We start from the raw sequence: 9,895 nt of genomic DNA, 5'->3' as shown, positions 1-9,895 counted from the left end.
AAGACTGATGGAGACACATTTAAAGTTGTGTTAAAGCAACCTGGAGAGCTGGTAATTCAGTTATTTTATTCTATTTGTTAATGTTTGCTGTTATTTTAATTTAATAGCATTTTAATTCAGTAAAGGGATCTTAAACAGGGAAGATATGCTATAGAGTAAGTCGTCCAGGAAGCATACAGATGCCACATTTCCTGTATACGCTTTATGCACTCTTTGGTTTCCTGTGACACTTCCTGCTTGAAGCAGGAAAAAAAAGAAGCCCAGGACAGGGCAGTGGGAGGGTGTAGCTACACAGAATAATAGGAAGTTTTGTTCCCTCATTTCTATACGCATTTCCTATTCGTAATAAAGGTTTTACCTTGACACCAGTCTGCTTGTCAAAAAAAACCAAAACAACAACAACCCTCAGTGGACTCACCTAGTGCAAACATTCCTTCTCCTCATCTTTAAATCACCCCTAATCCTCCACACACAGCACAGAGCGCCACATCTCTGCTACTAGTACTATACACAACTGCAAACTACTCACAATTATTTGGGCCTCTTGCTGGCATGTAGAGTACCCATGGATTTGGGCCATAAATAGTTATACACATAAGAAAAATAAGTGGCCCACTGTGATTTGCCACTTACCTAAGGCAAATATTGAGTTTCAATTCAATGAAGAGAAAACAAGTGTGATTAAAGCCATATGAAAAATCCTCTCCCTTTCAAGTCTTCTGGCATCATCGTCTTTCAAATTCCTTCCTGACACTTCATGCAAAAATTTTTCCCAGCTTGTTCTCATCACCAGTGACCACATACACTACCTCACCTGAAGTTCTGTCCTGTGGTCTATCCTGGCTTGGTGCTTCTTATGGTGTAAATTATTTGGAGCAAAGAAAGTGTCTTACTTTAGAAATTGTAAATTCTGCAGGGCAGAAGATTGATAATGGAAGCTAAAGTCATCAGGGAAAAATCCATGTCTGGTAGGATTAAGGACGAGGAGTTTAAGTATATTAGGAACCAAAGAAATCTTAGCAATGGTATAGGCCCGTTAGTAGATGGAGATGGTAAAAATGTTAATACTGATGCAGAAAAGGCAGAAGTGTTCAATAAATATTTCTGTTCCTATTTGGAAGGAAGTAGGATGATGTACTCATAGCATATGAGGATGATGAAGTACTTTCCAGTCCTCTAATAACCAAGGAGGTTGTTAAATAACATCTACTAGGATAAACATTTTAAAATCAGCAGACCCAGATTTCTTGCACCAAAGAGTCCTAAAAGAGCTGACTGAGGAGATCTGTCTCACTGATTATAGAATCATAGAACCATAGAGTTAGAAGGGACAGCAAAGATCATCTAGTCTAACCCCCTGTCAAGATGCAGGATTTGTTGTGTCTAAACCATCCAAAACAGATAACTATCCAGCCTCTTTTTCAAAATGCCCAGTGAGGGAGCTTCGTGACTTCCCTAAAAAAGTTTGTTCCGTTGTCGTACTGTTCTCACAGTTAGGAAGTTTTCCTTTGATTTAATATAAATCTGCTATGCTGTAGTTTGAACCCATTGCCTCTTGTCCTGCCTGTGTGGCAAGAGACAACAATTTTTCTCCAACTTTTTTATGGCAGCCTTTCAAGTATTTGAAGACCACTATCATGCCCCTCCCCCCTTAACCTCCTCCTTTCTAAATTAAACATACCCAGGTCCTTCAGCCTTTGCTCACGTGACTTGCATTCCATCCCTTTGATCATCTTTGTTGCTTGCCTCTGAATCCTGTCCAGTTTCTCTACATCCTTTCTATCAGGGGTGACCAAAATTGGACACAGTACTCCAGCTGAGGCCTAACCAGTGCCAAATAGAGTGGTACTATCACTTCCCAGGATGTGCATTTTATGCCTTTGTTAATGCAGCACAAAATTGCATTTGCAACAGCATCTCATTGTTGACTTATATTGTGGCTGTGACCCAGCACAACTCCAAGATCCTTCTCAGCAGTGCCGCTGCCAAGCCAGTTATCTATTCCCCATTCTGTATTTGTGCATTTGGCTTTTCTTCCCTAAATGTAGCAACTTATTTTTGTCTTTGTTGAATTTCATTTTGTTGTCTATAGCCCAGTTCTCCAATTTATCAAGATCTCTTGCAATTTTAGCTCTATCCTCTATCTCCAGCTTTATGTCATCTGAAAATCTGATCAATATGCTCTTTAGTCCTATATCCAGGTCATTAATAAAGATGTTCAATAACACAGGACCCCGAACAGATCCGTGTGGAACCCCACTTAAGACCTCCTTCCAATCTGTTATCATTGCATTAATAGTTACTCTTTGTTTGTGGTTCTTTAACCAATTATGTATCCACTTAATGATAGTTCCACTAAGCCAACATTTCTCCAGCTTACTTATCAGAATGTCATGTGGTACTGTGTCAAAAACCTTGCTAAAGTCTAGGTATATTATGTCCACCCCATTCCCACTATTAACCAAACCAATTACCTTGACAAAGAAGGAAATCAAGCTGATTTAGCATGATTTGTTCTTAGTAAATCCATGCTGCTTGGTAGTGATCACCTCTTCAGCCTCCAGGTATTTGCAAATTGAATGTTTTATACATTGCTCTAGTAGCTTCCCAGGTATCGAGGTCAGGCTGACTGTTCTAAGTTCCCTGGCTCCTCCTTTACCCCCTTTTTAAAGATGGGCACTACATTAGCCCTTCTCTAGTCTTCTGGGACCTCTCCTGTCATCCATGAGTTTGCAATTATTATTGCCAGTGGCTCCAAGATTTCTTCAACTAATTCCTTAAGCACTCTGGGATGAATGGCATCAGACCTCACTGACTTAAATTCATTCAAATTAGTCAGAAGACCTCTGATGTGTTCTTTACTTATCCTAATCTGTCCCTTTTATTGTCTATGATAACTTTGTTAGTTGTCCTGTCACATTATTTTTTGTGTGAAGACTGAAGCAAAGTAGGCATCATCTTCTGTTACCAGCTCACCTTCTCCATTGAGCAGCGGACCCACACCATTCCTGATCTTTCTTAAGATGCTAAGTTTCAATAAATCTTGGAATACTGAGGACATTCTAGAAGACGGCAAGAGTCCAAATGTTCTAAAAGGGCAAGCAGGTAACTAGAGGGAGGTCAGCCTGACATCAATTCCTTGCAAAATATTGGTAAAGCTGATCTAGGATTAAATTGATTAAGAATTTAAGAAATATAATTTATGGAAAATAGGTCTTGTCTAACAAACCCAACTTAATTATTTGATGTGATTACTAATTTGGTTGATAAAGGTAACTGCATGGATGTACTTCAACATTTGTAAGGCTTTTGACTTAGTACAGCACAACATTCTGATTAAAAATTAGCACTATATATGTAACATATGCTCTACTTATGTTGAATTAAGAACTGGCTAACTGACAGATCTCAAGAAGTAGTTGTCAATGAGAAATCATCATCAAATGAAGGTACTGCTAGTGGGGTTCCACAGGGATCAGTACTAGGCCCAGTACTACTCAATAATTTAATTAGTGATCTGGAAATAAATATAAAATCATTACTGATAAAATTGTGGATCACAAAAATTGGCAGAGTGGTAAATAATGAGCAGGACATGACAGTCATACAGAGTGAACTGGATTGCTTGATAAGTTGGGCCCTATAGCATGATGGCTATTTACTGCCTCCTGCATGCTCCTTCATGACTAAGGTTTCCTCTGTGGCCATCCTGCCTCTTTCTCCCCTTCATCTGGGCCTCTTCAACAACTCTCAGGCTCCTTCTAAGATCAATCCTTTAATTCCACCAGTTTTCCTCAGGCTGGCAACAGTTTGTCACAAAAACAGAACTCAAAATCAAAAACATACAGAGTTTTTCATTTTATCTTCACTTCTTTAACTTACAGACTTTATCTGGGTAGGGCTCTGCAGGAGCCAAACTTAATCCCCATAGCTACTCCTTCTGCCACTGAACTTCCTGCCTCTGGCAGTCTCAGCTCCTCTCTCAACAACTCCCTTCCCGGAAACTTCCTGCAGCCTTTTCTATTGGAATCCCTGATTCCTCTCAAGTGGTGAATCATCTAGTAATCAAGCTTGGCTTAACCCCAAGCAGGCTCCGCTGTTACAGGCCCATTCAAACAATATGTGTTTTAATACAGCCAACTACTAAGTCAGACATCTAGGAAGAAGGAATGCAAGAATACAGAATAGGGGACTGCATCCTGGAGAACAGTGGCTCTGAAAAAACAGTGACTCACTCATTGGTGAGATGAATACTGCATACATTTTTTAAAGGACGTTGAAAAATTAGAGAGGGTGAAAAAAGAGCCACAAAATTATTCAAGGTCTAGAGAATATGCCTTTCAGAGAGAGAGAGACTTAAAGAGCTCAAGCTGTTCAGTTTATCAAATAGAAGATTGACAGGTGATTGGATTGCACTATACAAGTGCCTTCATCGGGAGAAAATACTGGATTGTAAAAGGCTTTGTGCAATAAATCTCATGGTTCTAGTTTTCTCTGTGTTGATTTTCAACCCTACTAATTATGCCTAGGCTTGAAGAACATTTGTTTTGGCTTGCACACCTCTATGGGTTATAGCAAGTAGATGTCATCTGTAAAGTTAAGGTCTTCTAACTTGTATGATCCTTGGTTGTGCTGTGGTCTCTCTCTTCACCCAATCCATTACCAGTAAAAAGATCATGGGTGACATATGACATCCTGATGCCAATAGTAGCCTCGAATGTCTTAGTCAGTTCGCTGTTACGTATTACTTAGCATGTCATTTTCAAAGAAGCTCTGAATGATGTTCACAAATTTCTGAGAGATTCCACAGTGGTGTAGCAACTTCCATAAAACTATTGTATCCACTGTATCAAAGGCTTTTTGAAAAATCTATAAAATTCATGGAAAGTAGTGACTGCCATTCAATCAACAGTTTTATGCTGATATGTAGTATTACTCTTTGATCTGTACATGATTTCTCCTGTCTGAACCTTGCCTGTTCTTGTTGCAACCTTGAATCTACTGCTTTCTTTATTCTATAGAAAATAATACCTGTAAATACCTTACTTGGGATAGACAGCATCCAGTTTTTGCACTGACTGAGGTCTCCTTTATTTCTCAGCTTCATTATGACCTTTTTCTACTTATTTGGTATTATTTCTTCTTCCCATATATTTTGATATCAGAATGTCTACTGTGTTCTTCAAGTCTGCCTTAAGAATCTCCATTGGGATGTTATCCAGACCTGGTGCCTTTCCATTTTTTAACCAATTGACTGCCCATTCTACTTCTACTCTGGCAATAGGACCTATTTTCAGATCCAGATTTTTTCCCTCTCTCTGGGGGATTGGCTACTGGCTCACCATTCAGTAGTTGACTAAAATACTGCCTCCATCTATTTAATGTTTCAGATGTCTTCCTTGTTAAGTTGCCCTCGTTGTCTTGAACCAATTGGTTGATATTGTTTTTCCCCCTGACAACTGTCTAATAATGTTGTACAGTATCTTCATGTCATTTTGTGCTGCCACAGTTTGTGCATCTATTGCCATTTCGTCTATTAAATCTTATTGCATTCCTAGCACTTCTTTTGGCTTCTTTGTTCTTTATAGTATATTCCTCCTGGAGTTGCTTTATCTGTGTTCTTGCTTGATTTAGTTTCAGTTAATTTTGCATCTCTACTTTCTGCCATGTATTCTCAGATCATCGTTTGTTGTAGTGTTTCTTCCTGAATCCCACCACTTCACAAGTTTCATTTTCCTGTTTCTATTTGCCTTCTACTGTTCCATCATCTTCAAGGACCTAGTATCTATTTGCTAAAGCAATTCTGGACTTTTATTGCATTGTCATCTTTTTAGCTTGCAGATGTTATAACATGGGCATCTCTGTGGTTCAGATTTCTTTTCTGTTCTTATTCTTATTCTCACTTTAGCTACCACTAATATGTGGTCTGTTCCCACATATGCCTCATTCCTGCTACGTACATCTAAAGTTCTTCTCCATTTGTGCTGAATTGTAGTGTGATCAATTTGGTACCCTCTTCTGTGATCTGGTGACCTCCACATTATCTTATGAATAGTATGGTGAGGGAAGATAGTTCCTCCAATGACCAGGTAGTTCGTTCCACAAAAATCAGCAAACATTTCACTGTGCCTTGTTTCCCCATAATTACTTCCCTGCCAGTGTTGCTGCTCCCTACTTTAGCATTCATATCTCCAATTACTTAGAGGACACCACCAATAACACTTTCTGGGGTTGACATAGAAGTGGTCTATTTCACATATTTTGGCAGCATTGTAAGTATGACAGGTGGAACAGACAAAGACATTAAAGTCAGAATAGCAAAAACCAAGCATGCCTTCATAACTCTAAAGCTAATCTGGAGAAACAGAAATTTTGCCCTTCAAATGAAACTTCAACTATTTAACACAATTGTAAAATTGATCGTACTATATGGTGCTGAAACTTAGAGATTTATTAAGATGTCAATAAACTCCACATTTTCATAAACAGCTGCCTTAGACAATTCCGCAATATCAGATAGCCAGGAAAAACCAACAACAAATAACTCCGAAGGAGGGTGAAACAGGACATTATGGAACAAAAATGGAGATGGTTAGGATATACATGGAGGAAGGACCTGAACAACATAAAGCAGGCATTGGACTTAAACCCCTAGGGCAAGAGGCAATGAGGTATAACATGGAAATGCACAATAGAAGCAGAAGTGAAAACCAGCAAAATGGCATGGGAAGAAGCTAAGACTGCAGCAAGCGACTGTCAAAGATGGAAGGCAATGGTGAAGGGTCTATGATCTGCATGGAATTAAGAGGCATAAATCAGAACAAAGGACTCTTTAATCTAGCAGAGAAATGGCATAACAAGAATCAATGGCTGGAAGCTGAAGCCAGACAATTTCAAATAAGAAATAAGGTACACATTTTTAACAGTAAGTCATTAACCACTGAAACAAAATATTAAAGGAAGTGGTAGATTCTTCCTCCCTCAATGTCTTCAAATCATGACTGGATGCCTTTCTGGATGATATTTATTAGCCAAACACACGTTTTTGAGCTCAGTACAGGGGTAACTGGGTGAAATATAATAGCCTGTGATATGCAGGAAGTCAGAGTAGATTATTTAAGTTCCCTTTTGCCCTTACACTCCTGGTGGAATTCTGCACCACTGAGTAGGCGTGGAATTGATGACTGGCACAGAATTTTTCCCTTGCAGAAAATACATTCTGCCTGAGAAGTGCTGCAGTTCAGCCTTTTAGCCACCAGAGGCTGCTGTGACATCAGAACAGCCAACAGCCATCTGCATTCATCACAGCACCTTAACCGCAGAGCCAGGTCTCTCACCAAAGGCTCTTAAACAAAGTACACTCTCATGGGATAAGAGGGAGGGACCTCTTACGGATCAATAACTGGTTAAAAGATAGGAAAGAAAGGATATAAATAAATAGTCGGTTTTCAGAATGGAGGGAGAAAAATAGTGATGTTCCCCAGGGTTCTGTACTGGGATCAGTCCTATTCAACATATTCGTACATTACCTGGAAGAAGGGGTAAGCAGTGAGGTGGCAAAATTTGCAGATGATACAAAAGTACTCAAGATATTTAAGTCCAAAGCAGACTGCGAAGAGCTACAATTGGATCTCACAAAACTGAGTAACTGGGCAACAAAATGACAGATGAAATTCAGTGTTGATAAATGCAAAGTAATGCATATTGGAAAACATAATCCCAGCTTTACATATAAAATGATGGGGTCTAGATTAGCTGTTACGACTCAAGAAAGAGATCTTTGAAACATGGATAGTTCTCTGAAAACATCCACTCAGTGTGCCGGAGCAGTCAACAAAGCTAACAGAATGTTGGGAATCATTAAGAAAGGGATGAATAATAAGACAGAAACTATCATATTGCCTTTGTATAAATCTATGGTACGTCCATGTCTTGACTACTGTGTCCAGATCTGGTCACTCCGTCTAAAAAAAGGTATTTTAGAATTGGAAAAGGTTCAGAAAAGGGCAAAAAAAATGATAAGGGATATGGAACAGCTTCCATGTAAGCAGAGATTATTAAGATTGGGACTTTTCAGCTTGGAAAAGAGACATCTAAGGGGGAATATGATAGAGGTCTATAAAATCATGACTGGTGTGGAGAAAGTAAATAAGTTACTCCTTCTCATAACACAGAAACTAGGGGTCACCAAAATGAAATTAATAAGTAGCAGGTTTAAAAAAAACAAAAGGAAGCATTTCTTCACATAATGTACAGTCAACCTGAGGAACTCTTTGCCAGAGGATGTTGTGAAGGCCAAGACTATAAAAAGGTTCAAAAAAAATTAGATTAATTCATGGACGATAGGTCCATCAATGGCTATTAGCCGGGATGGGCAGGGATGGTGTCCCTAGCCTCTCTTTGCCAAAAGCTGGGAATGGGCAACAGGGGATGGATCACTTGATGATTAACTGTTCTGTTCATTCCCTCTGGGGCACCTGACATTGGCCACTGTCAGAAGACAGGATACTGGGTTAGATGGACCTTTCATCTGATCCAGTATGGCCATTCTTATGTTCCTGTTAAAAATAGTATTGTAATTCTCCCATTAGTATGTAGTACTGCTCTCTCTCGGATGGAATCAGAACTAGTTAACTGTATGTTCTAGGTCCTGTACTACTAACAGTTACGTAAGCATGTCCTTTAACTCAGGTATTAGGGGCTTGGACTTTAGACCAGCAAGATTTGGGTTAACGCCACACTATCACCATAAAGTTTGAGCATCCAAGGTGTGCAGCATAGTGATAACCAAGTCCTGAGCCACTGATTAATAACAAAAGCTAGACATATATCTTTCTGTGACAAAAAATAAACAATGACAAGCTAATAACCTGCTTGCTAAAACACTTAAGTCCAATCATGTATACAAAACCCTTCATTTAGCATTTAATTTCTGATGCAATACCAGCTTCCTACATCCTCAGATGAGGACCCACCGAGGGTGACCAGATGTCCTGATTTTATAGGGACAGTCCCAATATTTGGGGCTTTTTTTTTATATGGGCTTCTATTACCCTCTACCCCCTGTCTTGATTTTTCATACTTGCTATCTGGTCACGCTATACCCACCAATTATGTGCATACCAGATAATTGATTTTAGAATAGTAAGAACAGTTTAACAGAGTTTGTGGTTGCTTGACAATTTTCTTCAATTGTGGAAAAAACAAATAATTAAAACAAGAAGAGAAGAGTTTCCTATAACAGATGGGCTAATTAAATTGGATTGTTTGCACCCACGCAGAATATTATTTTAAGTTTCATCTTTACTTTCAGTTTTCATTCTAAGGATTTATGAATAATGAAAAAAAATAATTCAATAGCGAGTGTGAAATGACACTACACATCGAACCCTATCATTAGAAGAGCCCCAAAGGGGTGCTAATATTCTCCTCTGGCAACATGAACCCACATGTGGAATTAATTTTGTCATCTCAAACTAGTGCCAACTGAAACTGCCAAGTTTTGCCTGGTTTGGAGTCAAAACCAAATGAAGCTGAACATGAAACTATAAATCAGCACAGGTTCATTGTAAACTCAGCTGTGGTTCACCATAAAGTTTGTTAAACTTTCAGGTTTGTAATGAAGTTTTCCCTGATTTCAGATTTCGTTACAACATGATTAATTTGCACAGCTTAATGAAGATCTCCTTTAATGTTTCAACTAGTCATATATTCACTGCTTTACAAGTTAGTCCCTAAAATTGCTCACAAACATGTATCACCTAACAAAAACCAAAAATGAAAAGTGATGTGTGACCAAAGCAAAATATTCATAATACCTTCAAAATGGCATTTTATAAAACTTCCTCTTTCAAGCACTCTGGCACTACTCCTACAAGACGAGCTCAACAGCACA

This window comes from Gopherus flavomarginatus, chromosome 1, assembly GCF_025201925.1.
Source record: "Gopherus flavomarginatus isolate rGopFla2 chromosome 1, rGopFla2.mat.asm, whole genome shotgun sequence".
Taxonomy (NCBI): domain Eukaryota; kingdom Metazoa; phylum Chordata; order Testudines; family Testudinidae; genus Gopherus; species Gopherus flavomarginatus.
This window is presented reverse-complemented; position numbering follows the sequence as displayed.